Genomic DNA, 21,098 nt, shown 5'->3' with positions numbered 1-21,098 from the left:
TTAGGATAAAGTGAGTGTACCAGATTCAAATGAAATTCGTACTGGAAATGAAGCTGGAAGGTCATTTAGTCACCTCTGTCATTAAAAAAAAAAATGGGGTACAGAGGTGGAGTGAAAAGCCTTAGGTCACAGCTAAAACAGTAAATCTCAAACTAAACCCTGGGCTGTTCTGTTGTACATAGATAGGGTCTCTATCAGCTAGAGCCAACTCAACAACACCTAACAAGAGACCCTAGGGTGTTTCTAGAACTTTCTAATGTATCCGCTGCCTTCCCAATTAAGAAAAACAAAGGAAGCCCACCTTATTTTTTCTGTAAAGTCCTTTCCAGCACTCAAAAATCCTATTGTCTCTTGGAGGTAAGTGCTCTTATCTCCAGTACATGTGTGGTGATTTAGAAGTTTTAACAGTTTGCTTTTAAATATAAAGATGTTAATATTTATCTTTCATAACGCTAATAAAATTTTCTTTTTGATCTAAAAATAAGTAGAAACTTCCTGGCCAGGATTTCAGAGTTTTAGATATATCAGAATCTTTGATTCTGATGGGAAGTGCCTGGACTCAAAATTAGTATATTGGTGGTGGGTCATTTAGCCACCCTGTGCATTAGTTTCATTAGCTGTAAATTATTGGCCTCATTGAATTGTACTTCTGATTCAAAGTGTAAATTTGCTTGGAATTGCTTGGCCTGTAAAATAATCGAAATTTCAGCAGACCTTCTGGCTATGCCACACTATGTCCTCATGCTGACAGCAAACCAGAATTGCAGGAGATAAAGTCACCCTTGGCTTTGACGATCTGACAGGATATGTAACACATGTTTTTGTTGGTGTCTTTCTTTTCCTTTCAGAAATCCATTTACTAAGACCCTCTTTCTTTGAAGGCTTTTTAGAGTTACCAGAAGGAAGGAGAAATGTAACCTCTCCTTTTTTGACCTGGGGGGTGTGATGCTGATGCAATACTTTGATCTTGAACTTTCTGTCCCAAAAGGCAATTTGTTTTTTTGAAATTCAATTCTAGAGGTAGTTAAATGGGGAAAGGGTGTGATAAACTCCAAACTCCCCAAATTGAGAAAAAAAATAGCTGACTTGTACCTTCCTCTAATGCAAAAGGTCTAAAAAGATTGAAATCCTAACAATCAATTGAAAAGAAATAAGCTGGAAAAGTAACCTTCCCTGAGGAAATGAGGGAAGCGCCACGAAGCTAAGACTGTGCATTAATCATTGAGGTGATTTATTTTTTTTTCCTGTAATGTATTTTCTGAACCTTCAAAAGTATTAAATAGTTTCAGTGTAGTTTAAGATAAATGATAGAAAATGAATGCTTTTAGTATCAGATTTTTATAACCCCACTCTCTTTTGTGGGGTTCCTGGAGAACTAAAATACAAGCATATTTTTCCATTAGATTAACTATTTCTATGCCATCATAGGAGCCCTGGTGGCAAAGTGGTTAGGAGCTCAGGCTGCTAACCAAAAGATCTGCAGTTCGAATCCATGAGCCACTCCTTAGAAGCCCTGTGGAGCAGTTCTACTCTGTCCTGTAGGGTCGCTATGAGTCAGAACTGACTCAATGGCACACAGCAACAACAACATGCCATCGTAAGAAACAGACACAATTCCCAAGAGGTATTAGACACGATCACAGCTCTGCAAGCTAAAATACGGTTAATAAGCAGGATGAGTCTAGGGAAAGAAAGTCAACAAAACAAACATAGTGCAATGAGAATGTAGACTTTGGAATCAGACAGGTTTGGTTTTGAATCTTTGCTCCATCATTGTTAAGTGGACCTTAGGCTTGTTACTGAACAGAGATCTCTAGTCTTCAGTGTCTTTATCTGTTAAAAGGCAATCTTAATACCTATTTTCAAAGGCTGTGGCAAGGTTTAAAAGGGAAAATGAGTATATGTAATGTCTTATTTTTAAAAAGAGCTTAAAGTGATTTATAAAGATAAAGATACAGTATGCAACAAATTTAAAATAAATGAAGGAACCAAAGCAAAAGGAAGATAAAGTAGGGTCTGACCATGAAATCAAGTCTTTACAGAGTCTAGCACAGTACCTAATACATAGGAATGACCACAACAATGGTTCTCAACTGGGGCTTGTTTTGCCCCCAGGGGACATCTGCCAATGTCTAGAAACATTTTGGTTTGTCACACTGGGAGAAGGTAGGGAACTGCTACTGGCGTCTAGTTGTTCAAGGCCAGAGATAAAACTAAACATTCTATAATACACGTGACAGTCTCCCACAGCAAAACATAACCCGACCCAAAATTTCAATAATGACGAGTTTGAGAGAGCCTCATCTACAACATGCTAACTCCCTTACACTCTTTTTCCCAGTGCCAAATTAATGTTATAGACTTTGTAGGAGGGAGAGGGACCTGAGGACTAAGGTTATACAGGTTTCAGAGAGGATATTGAACTTGAGCTGAGCTCTGAGGAATCAAGAGGATTGCGAAAAGTATGTAAGGCCAAGTGAGTGTGGGAAGATAGAAGTAACAAGTGAAAATAAGGACATTTCCCTCTAGGTTTAAAGATGGCAGATTGAGCCTATTCTGCAGTGGCCTCCACCCAATAGGAACCCGCTGACATGATTTTTCAAAATACATAAAACTTATTACATACATAGCCATACTTGATAGTAAGAATGGGGGCTTATATGCAGACCCGGAATTGTGACAATCCTTTAAAAAAGGGGTGGAGGGTGGCAAAAAAAAGAGATGGTATAGTGATAATTGGAGGCCCATGTGTGGGGAATATTTTGTCAGAGAAGATAGAAGATGAATACATCTCAACTCACCAAACATTTGATAAAGATAGAGACTGTAGATACCTTGGTATAAAAAGATAATTGTTTAAAGCATTAGTCCTTCATCAATGCTAGGTCATGGATCCTTTTGAGACTGAAGAAAACTGTGAATTTTTCCCAGAAAAATACGCATGTTGTTATTGTCGTTAGGTGCTGTCCAGTCGGTTCCGACTCATAGTGACCCTATGCACAACAGAGCGAAACAATGCCCAGTCCTGAGCCATCCTTACAATTGTTATGCTTGAGCTCATTGTTGCAGCCACTGTGTCAATCCACCTCTTTGAGGGTCTTCCTCTTTTCCACTGACCCTGTATTCTGCCAAGCATGATGTCCTTCTCCAGGGACTGATCCCTCCTGATAACATGTCCAAAGTATGTAAGACGCAGTCTCACTATCCTTGCCTCTAAGGAGCATTCTGGCTGTACTTCTAAGACAGATTTGTTCGGTCTTTTGGCAGTTCATAGTATAGTCAATATTCTTCGCCAACACCACAATTCAAAGGCGTCAATTCTTCGGTCTTCCTTATTCATTGTCCAGCTTTCACATGCATATGATGCGATTGAAAATACCATGGCTTGGGTCAGGTGCACCTTGGTCTTCAAGGTGACATCTTTGCTCTTCAACACTTTAAAGAGGTCCTTTGCAGCAGATTTACCCAATGCAATGCATCCTTTGATTTCTTGACTGCTGCTTCCAGGGCTGTTGATTGTGGATCCAAGTAAAATGAAATCCTTGACAACTTCAATCTTTCTCAGTTTATCATGACGTTGGTCATTGGTCCAGTTATGAGATTTTTGTTTTCTTTATGTTGAGGTGCAATCCATACTGAAGGCTGTGGTCTTTGATCTTCATTAGTAAGTGCTTCAAGTCCTCTTCACTTTCCGCAAGCAAGGTTCTGTCATCTGCATAACGCAGGTTGTTAATGAATCTTCCTCCAATCCTGATGCCCTGTTCTTCTTCATATAGTCCAGCTTCTTGTATTATTTGCTCAGCATACAGATTGAATAAGTATGGTGAAAGAATACAACTCTGATGCACATCTTTCCTGACTTTAGACCAATCAGTATCCCCTTGTTCTGCCCTAACAACTGCCTCTTGATCTATGTAAACGTTCCTCATGGGCACAATTAAGTGTTCTGGAATTCCCATTCTTTGCAATGTTATCCATAATTTGTTATGATCTACACAGTCGAATGCCTTCGCATAGTCAATAAAACACAGGTAAACATCCTTCTGGTATTCTCTGCTTTCAGCCAGGATCCATCTGACATCAGCAATGATATCCCTGGTTCCATGTCCTCTTCTGAAACTGGCCTGAATTTCTCGCAGTTCCCTGTTGATATACTGCTGCAGCCATTTTTGAATGATCTTCAGCAAAATTTTGCTTGCGCGTGATATTAATGATATTGTTCTATAATTTCCATATTCGGTTGGATCACCTTTCTTGGGAATAGGCATAAATATGGATCTCTTCCAGTCAGTTGGCCAGGAAGCTGTCTTCCATATTTCTTGGCATAGACGAGTGAGCACCTCCAGTGCTGCATCTGTTTGTTGAAACATCTCAATTGATATTTCATCAGTTCCTGGAGCCTTGTTTTTCACCAATGCCTTCAGAGCAGCTTGGACTTGTTCCTTGAGTACCATCGGTTCCTGATCATATGCCATCTCTTGAAATGGTTGAATATCGACTAATTCTTTTTGGTGCAATGACTCCGTGTATTCCTATCAGTTTGCCGTACTGTAGGGGCTTGCATATTGCTGTGATGCTGGAAGCTATGCTACCGGTATTCAGATACCAGCAGGGTCACCCATGGAGGACAGGTTTCAGCTGAGCTTCCAGATTAAGACAGACTAGGAAGAAAGACCCTGCAGTCTACTTCTGCAAAGCATTAGCCAGTGAAAACCTTATGAAGATGGAAGGAAAAATACACATAGTCAACGTAAATTTTGCATAAAATTGCAGGAGGCTCATGGAGACTTTTAAGCCCAAGCTTAGTCAAGTGGATTTTTGTGTGTATAGTTTTTCTCTCCGCCAGCAGCTATCCCACAAAGTGCAGGTGTTTTCACTGTTTTTTTGCAGTTATAGGATGGGAGGAAACATTGAAAATGCTTTACAAATGAGACTCAGGGAACGTGTACCAGTTATATAACTCAGCTTAGAGTTGCAATCCAACCTGTAGTCTCTCCTTAACCTCAAGATCTTGTACAGAAACTGAGCTTCCCATTTGTTCCCTGAGCCTTAGCGCTCTCACAGTTCCCAGGTTTTTGTATCAGTTCCTCTGGGGTTGGAACCCAGCTGTACTTCTGCCATCACCATTTCTAGAGACTAGAAAAAACAAACCTGTTGTCATGGAGTCAGCTCCAACTCATGGCAGCCTCACAGGTGTCAGAGTAGAACTGTTCCATAGGTTATTGAACGGCTGATTTCTTGGAAGTGTATCACCAACCAGGCCTTTCTTCTGAGGTGTTTCTGGGTTGGACTGGAACCTACAACCTTTTCATTAGCAGGTAAGCACATTACCGTTTGCACCACCCACCTCACCTGGTAACTAAGGCCCTTCTACAAATGGAGAGATTCTCCTGATGCCCACGGCCTGGCTTCAGGGATTCTTAATTCTGTGCACCCCCGATTCACCATCGCTGTACTCTTGCCATCCACAGAGCACCACTGTGTTACTCTGTTGCTCCTTGAATGCTGCTGCTGCGTGCTTACCTTGACTGCCACTGCAGCAGCTTCACCCAGTGGATACCTCTTCCTGCAAAACTATACCTGATTTTTACACCCAATTAGTTATGTCTTTATTGGTAATGATAATGACTGCCATTTATCAAGGTCTTACTTTGTGCCAGGTGGTGTGGTAAGCCCTTTACATACAGTATCTCACTTAATTCCATACAAAGTTCCTGCGTTACAGGTGAGGAATCAGAGCAGTTAAGTAACTTGACTTATATCACAGAGCTTACCCATTTGCTTGGAATTTGAACTCAGATCTCTTTGTCTCTAGAACCACAGCTTTTAATACCTACTATATACTTCCTCCCTTATGATGTCCTGCCAAGTGCCTTCTCCCATGGTGTGTTGATTTTTCAGGTTCTGGTCCCTTTTGTTCTTCCTTGTGCTTTTGTAGGCAACTATAATACTTGAATAAGCCCCAAGACATAAGATGCATTCAGCATCTTAAGTCAGGGTAAGCCCAAGAAGGGTGGTCTCATGGAGGAGGGTTAAGTCAGGAGGGGAGGATGAGAAAGATAACGTGCTCTGTCTAAAACTTGTTGAATTTCACCTGACCATTGCAAAAGCAGTCAAAGCTATCACAGAAATGTGACAGCAATTCTTAGGAAGAATTTGGCAAACAACAGTGGCTGTAAACTCAAATGGAAGACACTTTCTGGCAGTGCACTCAGCCCTCCAGGAAGAGTAGATTATGTTACTCGGAGAGCAATAGCAAGGGAGGTTATTAAGAGCAGCAACATTCCTTCCAGTCTAACAAATAAATAAAAGAAAGATGATGGAGGTCCTCCCTGCTGTATTTCATGCATGTTAGTAGAAAGACATCAACCCAGAGTTGGTCCACAGAACATTTGAAGAAAACCCGGGCCCTCAGTAATCTTTTTTTCTGTATATTTGAACTACCCACCTGCTGGGTTTCAGAAGTTTGGGAAACTAAAAGAGAAGATGCCCCGTCAATTTTTGCACGAATTTGTACTGAACTCTGCTCAGAGCCCTTTAGCATGAAGATCGCTGGCTTTGGCAAGCTTCCAGAAGACATCCCTTATGGGGGGTCTCTCTGTTTTTGTTTTGGAGAAACTTTGAGCAATTAATCACAGAATCACTTACAGTTATAAAAAGTTGGAAACAACCTAAATGTCCAACAAAAAAGTAAATAAATCATTTATAGTATACATGCTTGACAATATATTATACAGATTAAAAAGAACTATGTCACCAATATGGCAACATTAAGAAATGTTTATGTTATAGTAAGTGAAAAGAATGATAACTATGTTTTAAGTTACGTAAAATGGAAATGAACATGTCAGCCCCTTCGAAAGATTAGAAGGATTATGAGTGATTATACAAATTATTTCCTTTAAAGTTGCATGTGTTGTAAATAACAGCTCAGAGGAAAATGTAATAAAAATGTGCGTGACCAAGAAGGCCTCATCCTATAAATATGCTCGTCTCTCTCCCAGCATAAAAAAGCTACTAACTTGTCATTCTACTGCATATATCATGTTACTCTTCCCTTCTCTCAACAGCTACTAAGCTTCTTCAGAGAATTGTCACAGTAGCTTCTTACATTTTTTCATTTTATATTTTTTCCTCACTCTATTGAAACCTGCCTTCCACCCAGGTCACTTCTTTGAAATTGTTCCCATGAAGGTAAGCAAAATTCTCCTTGTTGCTAAAATCAAGGGTCTGCTTGCAGTCCTTATTTCAGCATTTGATATGTGGTCACTCCTTCCTCAACCTTGCTTTCAGAGCGCTGACTACTTCTCAGTGCCTTTCCAGGCTCTTGGTCCTCCACCCATTCCTTAAATTTTAGTATTCCTCTAAGTTCTATCCCACTGCTCTTTTTTTCCCCATCACTACACATTCTCACTCTGTGAGCTTGTTCACACTCAGTATATACTAGCTATATACTGATACATCCCAAATCTAAACTCTCTCTCTAGAGCTCCTGTATCAATTATTTATTGTGGCATCTCAAAACTTATCGGCTTAAACCAACACACATGCAGTTTATATTTCACAGTTTCTGTGGGTCAGGAATCCAGACATGATTTCACTGAATTCTCTGTTTCATGGTTTCTCACAAATGTGCAGTTGAGATGTCAGCCAAGGGTCTGCAGTCTCATCTGAAGGCTCATTTGGGAAAGGATCATTTAGAGGTTGTTGACAGCATTTAGTTCCTTGTGTATTCTTGGACCCAAAGCCTCAGTTCCTCGTTTGCAATTGGCTAGAGGCCACCCTCAGTGCCTTGCCATGTGGAGCTCTCCAACAAGACAGATCGCTTCATCAAAGTGTGCAATCTGTGAAAGCAATAGAGTCTTCTAGCAAGATGGAATTCACAATCTTTTGTGACCTAATTATGGAAGTGACATCTCTTCAATGTTCCCATATTCTCTTGGTCAGAAGCAAGTTATCTAAGGTGAGGGGATTACTTAAGGCCATGAATAAAAGGAGGTGAGGGTCATTGGGGGTCATCATGGATGCTGCCTACTACAACTTCTAAACCATGTATATATCTCACTTCCCACTTGCACATATCCATTTGGGTGTCCTGTTATCAAAGGCAACATATATAAATATGAACATATCTTTTTCTTGCTCCCAAAGCAAGATCATTTCCATCCCGTAATGTTTGTTAGTTTAGTTTATAACACCCTCATCACCACATTTTCCAAATCAGAAACCTGGATATCATCATTGACATGCCTCTTCTTTACCCCTCACATTCAATTAGTCATGACCTCCTACTAATTCTAATTTCTGAATACCTATTAAATGTCTTTTCACATGTCTGTCTTAAGTCTCACTGGTATAGCCTTCTGACATGTCTCCTACTCCCAGCCCTGCCCTCCTCCTCACCACAGCAATGGTGACAATGTTGCATCCCTGCATAAAATCAGTAATTGGTTCCTTATAACTCAGGGAATTTTCAAGGTTGATATGGCTAGTTTCTGAAAATGTACGCTCAATAAATCTGTGATTTTCATAATGCAAGCTATAGAAATTTAAGCACAGTGAAATCTTCTTGGCTGGTAGGAGTACACAGAAATTGAGTGGCTAATATTGTGTAGGGTATATTTCTCTGGATAGTAAACATCCAAACACCTTAATAGAATGTAAGTTTATCATGGGGTCTCAGATTTGGGGAGTGTAAACTCAAAACAGGATTTGCTTCCAGAAATTGCTACCAATTGTTCTTTAAAACAGTATCTATTTGGAAGGGTAAATTCCTTAGGTAAATCTCAGTCCTATTGTGTAACTTTCTAGACATTTTCATTTATTAAAATTTAATTTCAGTTCTAAGAAACTCAGACCTATTTTCTCTAACATTTCAATCTCTTAGGTCCCACAGGATACTGATGTGATAATGGAAAATAATATCTCTTCCTCCTGCAGAGCAGGGACCTGAACATATTCAGTTCAAAGCTTTAATTACTCCCTAGACCGTATCTACTCAGAGGTAGAAATGGTGTGATCTGCTATGACTAAACACTGTTGTTAGCTGCCATTGAGCTGGACCCTGACTCATGGCAACCCTATGTGCAATGCACAATGGGACAAAATTTACCCCTACTTTTTAAAATTCGGCTATAGGGTAAAGGGCAGTAAGAGTAAAAATGGCATTTCCTAATCTGTTGTAACATGACTGCTTGTTAAATATTTCAAGTTTTGGTCCCCAGAAGATATTGATTCCAATTCTGCAATGCTTGCCTGGGAGCTGCCTATACCATTGCAGAGTTGGCTGTGCTTCCAGTCTATAAATTACCCTTATTTCACTCTGTGCTGTCTGTGCCTTCAAGACACAAGCCATTCAATTCCCTAAAATTACTCCTCATCCTCAAATTCAGTTTATCTGGATCAATTTCCCAGGCCTGGAAAACAGTTGACACTTGTCAATTTGACAGCCCCATTTAAAATGAAACATGAAGAATGACCTTTTCATAGGAACATGTGGGAAGGAACTTTAAAAACTTGAGAATTGGTTTGACAGAGATGTTTTCTCATTCAAAAATGAGTAGGGTTTTTTTGGCACTTGCTGTATGTAGTACTTTTGTAGCTGGCAGCTGAATTCTCTTGGTCTCTGCCCAAAACTCTGGCCTCAAATGCTGATCATCAAATCTCCTGCGTTAAGGAAAGATTTAAAATACGTTAAGGACCATTTAGATAACAAAAAATAAGGCATTATCCAGTTTATGAGGTACTGTTCATGTGCCAATTGTCATATTAAATGACAAAATAACTAGCTTTTGAAAGTTAGTATATTATTTATAGGAGCCCTGGTGGTACAATCAATAGTTAACAGTGCTTGGTTGCTAACCAAAAGGTTGGAGGTTTGAACCCGCTAACACTCCATGGGAGAAAGATGTGGCAATCTGCTTGCTTAAAAATCAGAGCTTTGGAAACCCTATGGGGCAGTTTTACTCTTTCCTATAGGGTTGCTGGAAACCCTAGTTGTGTAGTGGTTCAGTGCTACAGCTGCTAACCAGCAGTTTGAATCCACCAGGCACTCCTTGGATACTCTATGGGGCAGTTCTACTCTGTCCTAGAGGGTGGCTATGAGTCGAAATCGACTCAAAGGCAGTGGGTTTGGTTTAGTTTTATAGGGTTGCTATGAATCAGAATCATCTTGACAGGAATAGGCTTTTGGTATATTGTTTAGAGTCTTTCTCAAAACAGCCTACGACAGTAAGATAGGTATTAGCTGTTTATGTATTACAGATGTGAAAATAGGTTCAATGAGACCAAAAGCCCTGCAAGAACTAGTACTTGAAGTCACAGCTTTGGACTTAATTTTTTTGCCTTCTCTCCGTTATGCCACATTATTTTCAATGTCCGTTTTCTGAAATGCAATGCAGTAGGCACTGAGTGAATAATTCTTCCTTCAGCTGTACATGACAGCAAATTATACAACATTTTTGGCCAGTAATGACCTGGAGAATTATTTGTGCCTTCTTTAGTGGAGCCCTGGTGGTGCAGTGGTCAAGAGCAGGGCTGCTAGCCAAAAGGTCAGCAGTTTGAATCTACCAGTTGCTGCTTGGAAACCCTCTGGGCAGCTCTACTCTGTCCTGTAGGGTCACTACGAGTTGGAATTGACTCGACAGCAACAGGTTTGGATAACATTAGCACTTTTACACTACTTTTTAGGTAATTATCCTATGCATGACTCATCTATTATTAAATAGGTGTGGGCTTAGTTGTCTACAAACATGCTCATAAGTAAATGTGACCTGATGGTACCATAAATTAGGATTGCCCATGTTTCCTTTTTTTTTTTAATAGAAAAGTTACATTGACTAAGATTCCTTGCTTCTGTAAATTCACCATCCTCAAACCCACAGCCCCTTATCAGATAGAGCTTTTGGAGTTCCAAATGGGGTCTTTGTTATGAGACAAAGAAGTAGCATATCTTGACTTCTTGATGTTGAAAGCCAAACAAATTACCTCACTATCTTTCCATTTGTTAATCATTCTGGCTTATTTCAGTCTTGTGGATATTGCTTCCTACCATTCTTTTCCTTGGATAGGGAGATTAGAGGTTGGCGGGGGAAGAGTTGAATGGAACACAGGGTTATAAACCTATGCTTGTGAAATATCTAGGACCTTGGAGCTATGCTGGTGTGAAATAAAGGGAAGCAGCTGTCCAATATATAGATTCCAGTGAAACATGATGATGTGATCCAGGCAGCATTGATACTTCAGGAGCATCTTCTAGGGTTGATGGAACATGGTGGTAGGAATCTCTAGGGAACAAAAGGAGGCAGGAACATAGTTCAGAGCTTTGGTAAATGATTCCCAGTTATTTAGTGCCTGGGTGAAATAAGTAGGTAGTGTGTCAGGACTCAACAAAGCCATAGGTAAGCATGGCATCTAGACTCTGAAAAATGGGCCAGGGCTCTGTGGAACTGGTGTACAAACTGAGAGTGTTCAAATTTCTGGGGAGAAAGAAATATTGTAGTTTTGGGCCTGGGCTTCAGCCCACGTACACTGAATTTTAACAATCATAAATAGAGCCACCTGCTGGGTGGGGGTCAGTGGGGAATTGGGTTATGTGCAAGGAAATAATCAGATCATTACCTGGTAATATTATCTATTGTTAAGGGAAGGTTGAGAGGAAGGACAAGACTGGAAATAGTGAGATCAGTTAGGAGGCTCCTGATATCTTCAGAGCACTGTTTAATCTTACCTCTATCCTTGTCAGACTTTTTTTCTGAATTTCTGTAGAATGAAATGCCCTTACAAATGACTTAACGCTTACTATGTGTTCAGTATCATGCTTCCCCAAAGAGAATCTAAATTTTGATGAAGATGGTAACTTAAATTTTTTATAGCTTTAGGTTCATAATAAACAGTCAGAAAAAATACAGTAATGCTTTCGAGTAAAAAATAAAAGTGAGGGCAAATAAAGCATGCCATGAAGAGAGAAATGGAGGTTTATATTCAGGGATACATGTAAGTCAAAAAGGATAAGGCTGATGGGTTTCTACAGTAAGGTGTTATCAGGTGGGCAACTTTTCGAATCACAAGTCACACCCATTTTCTTGTGCTTAGTGTTTTCATATTTTACCTTTTTTCATTCAAGTTGTGTTTTTATGTATTTCTTGTAAACAGTATAAAGTTGTGTCACTTTTTAAATCCATCCTGACAATCTCTGCACTTTATTAGGGGTTAAATCCAATTATACTTAATGCAGATATTGAAATGGTTGATATAAGTCTTCCATCTTAATTTCTGTTTGTTCCATCTGCTCTTTATCCCTCTGTTCCTTTTTTCCTGACTGATTTGAGTGAATTGAATATTTTTTAGTATTCTGTTTTATCACCTATTTTGCCTTTTTAGTAATTCGTTTTTGTGTTATTTTTTAGAGGTTGCTTTTTTTTAGAGATTATAAATGTATACTTGGCTTATCACAGTCTATGTTAAAAATATCCTTGTACTTCATGTACAATCTAAGAATTTTACCATGGTATAGTTTTTTTTTTTTTTTTTTATAGTTTTAGTTACTATCTTCCATTTTTGTACTTTTATTAACATATATTTTACTTACATTACATTACATACATATAAACCACACATGCCTTTGTAAATATTTTTGCTTTAAATAGCCAATAGTCTATAAAACAATTTAAGGGTATGTGTGTATGAAAAGTCTCTTGTTATTGTCCAGTTTTGAATTGGGGACCTTCCATGCGTTGGACGAATGTGATAACTACCACTCTGTGGATACCTGAGTTCCTTTGGCAGTGCAAATGGCTAATGTGCTTGACTGTTAACCGAAAGGTTGGCAGTTCAAGCCTACCAACTGTGCCTTGGAATAAAGGCCTGGTGACCAACTTCCAAAAAATTAGGCATTGAAATCCGTATGGAGCACAGCTCTACTCTGGCACACATGGGGTCACCATGAATTGGAATTAACATGATGGCAACTGGTACTGGTATATATAAAAGTAGAATATTGTTCAACAAAACTCTCTTACGTTTACTGACCAGTTTTCATTCTGGAGTTCTTTATTCCTTTTTGCAAAGCCAGGCTTCTATCCGATATCATTATCCTTTAGCCTATAGAACTCCTTATAGTGTTTCTGTAGTGCAAATCTGCTGAAGATAAATTCTTTAAGTTTTTGTATGACCAAAATACCTTTATTTCATCTCTATTTTCAAGGATATTTTTGCTGGAGATAGCATTTTCCTTTCAGCACTTTAAACATGCCATTCCATTGCCTACTGTCCTCCATTGTTCCTGATGAGAAGTTAACTGTGATAAGAATCATATTATAACCCTGTATGAAAAGTTTCTTATTTGCTGTCTGCTTTCAAGATTTTATGTGTGGCTTTCAGCAGTTTGATTGTGACATGTTTTTCTTTTTTTATTTATCCTGTTTGGGGTTTTCTGAACTTCTTGTATTCATATTGTTGTTGTCTTTCATTATTTTAGAAATTTCTCAGAGATTATCTCTTCATATTTTTATTCTGACTCCTCTATTTTCTTTCTGGAACTCTATTGCACATATGTTATACTGTTTGATGTTGTCACAGATGCTGGAGTATCTGTTCCTTTTTTTGATTATTTATTTTGTTGCTGTTTTGAGAACATACACAGCAAAACCTATACCAAAATAGTTTCTATATGTACAATTAAGTGACATGGATTACATTTTTCAAGTTGTGCAACCATTCTCACCCTCCTTTTCTGAGTTGTTCCTCCCCGTTAACAAACTCACTGCCCCCTAAGTTTCCTGCCTAATCTTCAAGTTTCTAATGTCACCTTGATCCCATATAAATAGATCTTAAAGAGAGCACAATGCTTTAGGCAATCATTCTTTACAACTTAAGCCAAAGTATCGTTTGATTTTAAGAAGACTTCAGGGGATATTTTTGGTTTAAGGTTTAAAGATTAAACTCAGGGCAATAGTTTTAGGGATTCGCCCAGCCACCATGGCTCCAGAAAGACTGGAGTCCATGAGAATTTGAAATTCTGTTCTGCATTTCCCCCTTTTGATCAGGATTCTTCTATAGAATCTTTGATCAAAATGTTTTGTAATGGCACCATCCAGTTATTCTGTTCTCATGGCAAAGGAGGCAGTTGTTCACTGAGGAAATTAGCTACACGTTTCATATCCTCCTCTTATTCCTGATTCTCCTTCATTTGTTGCTCCAGGCTAATAGAGACCAGTTGTTGTGCTTTAAATGGCCACTTGTTATCTTTTCAGATCTCAGGCACCACACAACCAACTCGTAGGTAGAACAGAAGCACTAAACACATTATTAGGCCAATTAGCTGGGATGTCCCATGAAACCATGATCCTAAACCTCCAAACCAAGGAACCAAATCCTATGAGGTTTTTGGTTGTACGTAAATAGCCTCAGCTGATACTCTTATGTACAGTCAATTCTTTTTTGACTCATTCTTTTTTCTTCTTTGTATTTCATTTTGGATAATTTCTATTGACTTGTCTTCAAGGTCAATGATTTTTTTCTCTGCTGTGTATACGCTACTAAATATGCCCATAAAAATAATTCTTCATGTCTAACATCATGTTTTGCACATCTAGAATTTCCATTTGGCTCTTTGCAATAGTTTTAATCTCTTTTCTGAAATTCTCCATCTGTTCACATCAGTTATCCCACTTTGCCATGAGATGCTTTGACATATTTATAATAGTTATTCTGAAGTCTGTATCTGATAAATTCTAATATGCAGGTAATATCTGATGCAGGTTCCATCAAGTGTCTTGTTTATTAGCTACAAATAATTTTTCCTTATAATTTTTAATTGAGTGCCAGACACTGTTGTAATTGAACAATAGAGACTGACAAAACTGAGGCAAATACTATTTATGCTCAAAAAAGTACATACCTACTCCCCTGGTAGGCTATTGGTGTGAGCATTTAGGTCAATGTCGTCTGTAGTTGAACTAGATCTGGGCTTTATTATTATTTTAGTTACATTCTGTGCACCAGTCTTCAAACTTCCCCAGTGGTAAAGTGCTGCTCTCATAATTAGTGTGAAGCCTGCAGTGCTGGATGGTTTCCTGTAATTGTCCTCCAGAATTAGACAGGGCCTGTGCACCTGTGTCTTGGGTTGCAGGAACCTCTAAGGGCACTCCTGCCTTCCCTCCAGTGGTACAATGCCATCTCCTAGTACTCAGTGACTGGAATGCAGAGTTTTCTCTTGGTTCTCTTGCTCCACCGTCAGACTTAGGTAGCCATGCACATAGGCACACAGAGAAAGTCTCATTCCACTGCTCTGCTCCTAGTAGTTTTTGTGAGATCTCAGTGAAGGCCCAACGAAAAAGAGCTGATGAGTTGATGTGGGGATCTTTGTGCCTCAAGCTTTAAAAATTAATTAAAACCCCATCTACCTTCTTCTTATAGATGACTATAGCAGCTTCCTCCTCCTCTTACTGCTCTTCTAAAAGTGAATTCTTCGTCTTATCAAAGTGGCTGCCATTTACCTTCAATTCTCTAATGAGCTCAAAAAATTTTACGATTTTATAGATTATCCAGCTTGTTATCATTATTAGGATGGAAGCAGCATTTGCTTGAGACTTTCTACATCCTAAGAAGAAGTACAACTCAAATGATGGATTTTCTGCATTTAACACAATTTCTGACACACAATGATGAAAAAATATTTATTAACCAGATAATATGAATGGCACCATCTACCAATTACGTACATTTACGGTTTCATTTCATCTGCACTCAGATATTCTTGCAGAAAGAAGCAATGAATTTTCCTCTAAAAAGCAACTCCACCTTGTTATGCATTGGATAGGTAGATGAAGAGTGAAAAGAAAATTTTTATGTTGTGCTAGATAATAGTAAATGAGAACAAAAAAGGAATAGGCCTTTTATAGGGCAAGGCTTTTGATAATCAAAGATACTCTGGGTTGACATGCTCTAAATCGTGGCTACAAAATATGAAAAAGAACAAGAATGCTAGCATTTCCATAGCCACTTTGTGATGGGTAATAAACCTCTCTGTCTTCTCCACACAGAGTTTTGCCTCATGTACACCATGACCTACCTTATTTAGTCATGGGGTTAATGTCTGAACCTTGGTAGTAAATCAAATCAGTAGGGAATAATTGCTATGTGGTCTCATACTGATTCTTGGTGACTGCACAGATATTCTGAAGTGTGAAGGATGGGGATATATTTAGAGAGCATCTGAAGGTTATAAAGGAGAAGGTTACCATATTGTAATAACTGGAATTATAGTCAGATGAATTATTGTCTCTGAGACTCAATCTTCTCATTGCAAATGAGGAATTCTGCCTTGCTTTGTTTATGTGGCGTGGGACAGTGGGTTGCTTGAAAAACTACTTGGCAAACAGTACAATACCTAATCCATTCTAAATCATCAGTAAGAAGTATTATACATCCTTGATAAACCCAAACCCATTGCCGTCGAGTTGATTCCTACTCTTAGCGACCCTATAGGACAGAGTAGAACTGCCCCATAGGGTTTCCAAGGAGCGCCTGGTGGATTTGAACTGCCATCCTTTTGGTTAGCAACCATAGCTCTTAACCACTACGCCACCAGGGTTTCCTATCCTTGATAATAGTACATAAATAATCTTTTCTCTTTTTTGCTTTCCTTACAAAAGAGCTCAGAACCCTCTAAGCACCTGGCTGAAGCTCTCGAGAGGATTTCTTTCTTTTGTAGGGGGGGCGGGGGGACACATTCTGTGAGAACTTGCTCTACAAATGGCCCTCTGAACACAGTCCACCTGAAATACTATGTTATTGAAGCATAGGGGCCCTGTGACTAGAACCATCCATCAGGAAATCAATGTGCAGGGCCCTTCTTCCAGGAACTGCCTGTCTTTGATGAGTGAATTCCAGGAAAATGTGATCAACATCTCGTCAGTAGAGGCCTGAGTGTTGAGCTTCATAATGGAAATTTTAGCCAATGTGGCCAATAAACACAAAGGCCCTGAGGACTATAACTGCTAGAACTTTTTCCCTTTCTTTTTTTTTGAATCAAGAGTTGATTTTATATTACAACTTATGAATGAGCTCTAGAAGTTCAGTACATCATTGGCAGACTAACTGTAAATCACATTGTAAAAGTGTCTCATGTGAGGTAATTCGGCTTAGTGTTTCAGAGAAAATGCTTTGAAGTCACAGAGATGCAGCTTCAAATCTCTGCTTTCTCTGTTACTAGCTGTGTGAACACTCTGTGTCTCAGTGACCTCATTTGCAAAATGGGAACAGTTGACCTACATCATGGTATTATTGAGAGGATTAAGAGAGATTATGGATATAAAGTTCTTGGAACATTGCCTGCCATACAATGAACATTAATAGAAATGGTAAAAATGATTATTAATAGAGATGGCAACTAAAGATTGATTTATGAAAAAGGAAAAAAAGTCACTAGATTTAGCTTTTAAATCCCGAATTCTAGTTTCAGTGATCAGCAGGTTTAGTTAATTTAGGTCCCTGTCTTCCATTTCAGGGGCACCATGAACAAGCTGGCGAAGACCACTGAATACACCGTGGACTGCCAGAAGAATGAACAAGTCTGTCTTGGAAGAAGTATAGCCAGAAAACTCATTAGAGACAAGGATGGTGAGACTTCATCTCACGTACTTTGGACATATTATCAGGAGTGACCAGTCCCTGGAGAAGGACATCGTGCTTGGTGAAGTAGAGGGTTAGCAAAAAAGAGGAAGACCTGGGATGAGATGGATTGACCCAAGGGCCTCAACAATGGTCTAAAGCACAACGATTGTGAGGATAGTACAGGACCAGGCAGTGTTTCGTTCTCGCGTACATAGTGTCATTATGTACTTGACAGGTACTTGATGGCACCTCACGAAAACAACACAAATTAGCTGAGGGCAGGACAGTGCTCCTGACTAGAACAACTAGAAAAACCTGATAAAATACAGAAAATATCTGTTTGAAAATACCAGTGAGCAACAGAGGCAATTAGAACTAAAAGGAGCTGTAACTCTCAGACACGTGGGCTGGCCTTTTGGTACTGCCTTTACCCTGGTGACGTTTGTTGGTCCTGATGGTGGACAGGAGGGTGAGAGTTCAGGCTTTCAGTCTGTGGTAGTGTACTGCTAGAGAGCATTTGGAGGAGGCTTGAGGAACTTTAAACACACTTCCAGATTTCCCCTCAGGAATTGTGCTAAGTACTAGAGCTACTTGGGGCAGAAAGCTAAAAATCCAAATGGAAAGCCTCTAAAGAGCAGAGTGTGGATTTTCAGGAGTCTCATGAAACAAAGATTAGATTTCTGTACTCACTAAGAAACTGGCCCCGTTGCTGTAGAGTCAATTCCAACTTATGGTGACCCCCATGTACATCACAGTAGAACTGTGCACCACAGAGTTTTGTTTGGTGGCAATATTCACAACCAAACATATATCCACTCACAATTTCTACATGTACAATTCAATGACACTGGTTACATACTTCACATTGTGTCACCATTCTCACTCTATCCATAGGATTTTCAATGCCAGGCCTTTCTTCCCAGGTACCTCTGGGTGGACTTCAACCTCCAACCTTTCAGTTAGCAGCCAAGCCCATTAACCATTTGTACCACCCAGGAATTCAGTACTCACTAAGGGGGAGGTATGAAAAATAGATCAGATTGGGTTCCCAGTTGAAAAACCTAAGGGGTTAGGGAGAAATAGAGGTACAATAAAGCTTATTAGGGCTGCAACTCAGCCTTGATTCAGAATTGCCCATGACTGAATTAAGATGATCAGTTCCCACTCTATGTGCCTATAAAGAAAAGGATGGACAAAACATCATCTTGAATCTCTATATTTTTAATAGGCAATCAAATTAAAAAAAAAATTATGAGACTATATGATCAAAAAGGAAAAAAAAAAGTAGGCAACAGAAAAGGAAGAATTAAAAAATTGAACATTTAACTAAAAAAATCAATTCCATAAAAGTCAATCAAATGAAAATTCTAGAATTGGCGTATATAATATCTGAAATTAAGTTGATCACATTAAATTGAAATTTTAAAAACAGAATTGGCAAGATACCTTCCTTTTCATTTGCATGCATGAAAAGTTAATTGCCATGATTTCTTCAACTATTTCTTTTCTGTCCCTCCCTCCTTTCTCTCTTTCTGGGATGACAATTAAATGTATGTTAGGCAAGATCACTGAGGCTCTCTTCACTTTTTTGGCATTTGTTTTGTTTTTTTCCTCCCTGTGTTTCATTTTGTGTAGATTCTATTGCTAAATGTTCAAGTGCACTGAGAACTTACTATGTTGTGGACACTGTATTAAGGACTTTAATTAATTATCTCAGTTAATTCTTATAAGAACTCTGTAAAATACCTATTATTATGCCCATTTTATTGATCAGGAAACTGAGTCAGGGTGAATACCTTACTCAAAGTTGTACAGTATTCACAATATTATGTGGAAAAGTTGGGTTTCTAACTAGTGCTATTTGGTACTGAAGATCATAATTTTAAAGTTTTATGAAAACTGATACTGGGAAAATATGACTCACTGTGTATTCCTACTTCCTGTAAATATTACTGAGAATGTCCACAAAACCTTAACTATTTTAATAAGAGTTAACAAAGAAACAGGAATTTACTCAGGAAAGTGTTGTCTTCCATCTACAGCTATGGATTCCATTGATGTTCTCAGTGTCCCAGAGGATTACCGTCTGGCTTCAACCTGTTATTAAGTAATTTAAATTCCATCTGTTCTGGCTTTGTGCCAAACTACTCTGTCAAAATCTTTTAAAAGAGGTGCCTTGTGTTTTATTTCTTATCCTCTGCCTGATCTCCTAAACATGCTTTCACATGCATATCCTCAAACCCACTGTGTATTGGCTTACATCATGGTTTATCAAATCACCAGATCAAGCTAGAAACCTGAAAGGGCTAGTAGACTTTACTTTTCTGCCTCATTCTACCACCAAACCACCCACACTACATATACTATTACTACTCTACCAGGTTACAAGTAATTGATAATTATACTTCCAAAATACCTGATGCTGCTGGAATGGCAGTGTGAGGTGCTCTATAGAACCTTTCTCCAATAAAACAAGCAAAACTGATAGAAATTATGAAAATGCATCCATTGAAAATCTCTGAAAATTAAGAGGATACAGCACATAAACATTTACTTAGGGAAATATACTAAATATTGGCAAGAATAGCAAGTGCCTGTGGTACTGGAGCCATCCTCTTCCCCCAACACAGCATAACAGAAGCTCCCTGGCAAGTGTGGCCAAGGAGAAGGGGCTCCTTCTCCTCCCAGCTCCCAGTCAAGGGCTGTGCTAGCTCCTAAGAAGGGGCAGCTTGCTAGCATTTCTTATTCCTCCTTCCAGCTGTGTTGCAATACATAAATTTCAGGCAGGTGTGGCCAAGAGGTGAGGGACTCCTTCCCTCCACCTAGTCCCCAACTCTATGGCAGAAGCTCTATTCAAAGCCTGCAGCAGGCCAAGAATACCGTGGCCCGGATTGTCTTCTAACCAACTCACTCAAAGGGGGCAGAGGTCTGTGTCAGGAGAGGGAAGCCAAGAAGACCAGAGACTACTGCCCTCACCTAGCACACCACTAATGGTATCACTCTGAGAGATACAGGCCACTATCCACACGCTCAGCCCTGAAGCTGTGATGCAGAGGTTTTGGCCAAGAGGAGAGGTAGTCCATAAGGGAAGTCAACTCTAAAACTCTCCCCAAGGGAACTGGCTTTATTTAGAAAAGAGTATGAAGAATTTCAAGCCTAAGGGAGGTCTAGAAAACAATGGAGATTGTGGTGACCTCAAAAACAAACTCTGAAAGGGGGCCTGAATTCAATTTGATGAAACTCTTAAAGAGTGATTTATGCCCCACGACATTGTCCAAAAAAAAAAAATAGAGTAATAAGCACGCAATTAGTGAATCCTAACAGCTGGGTCCATGAATAAGGAAGACCAAATAAGAATTGATGCCTTTGAACAATGGTGTTGGTGAAGAATATTGAATATACCATGGACTGCCAGATGAATGAACAAATCTGTCTTGGAAAAAGTACAGCCAGAATGCTTCTGAGAAGCAAAGACAGTGAGA

General features: G+C 39.2%; 1 protein-coding gene across 2 annotated transcripts in view; it reads right to left on the bottom strand.

Moving 5' to 3' along the window:
* Positions 1–21,098, bottom strand: part of RAB38 (RAB38, member RAS oncogene family) — a 170,440-nt gene that overhangs the window by 57,795 nt on the left and 91,547 nt on the right. The window contains exon 4 of one of the 2 annotated variants that reach the window (XM_064288811.1): positions 1,740–11,285. The exons of the other annotated variant lie outside the window; for it this stretch is intronic. The gene's annotated coding sequence lies outside the window, so the exon portion shown is untranslated. Of the gene's footprint in view, positions 1–1,739; positions 11,286–21,098 lie in introns of those variants that run through there. 2 annotated transcript variants of the gene reach the window in all.

This window comes from Loxodonta africana, chromosome 7 (assembly GCF_030014295.1).
Source record: "Loxodonta africana isolate mLoxAfr1 chromosome 7, mLoxAfr1.hap2, whole genome shotgun sequence".
Taxonomy (NCBI): Eukaryota; Metazoa; Chordata; class Mammalia; order Proboscidea; family Elephantidae; genus Loxodonta; species Loxodonta africana.
This window is presented reverse-complemented; position numbering and strand designations above follow the sequence as displayed.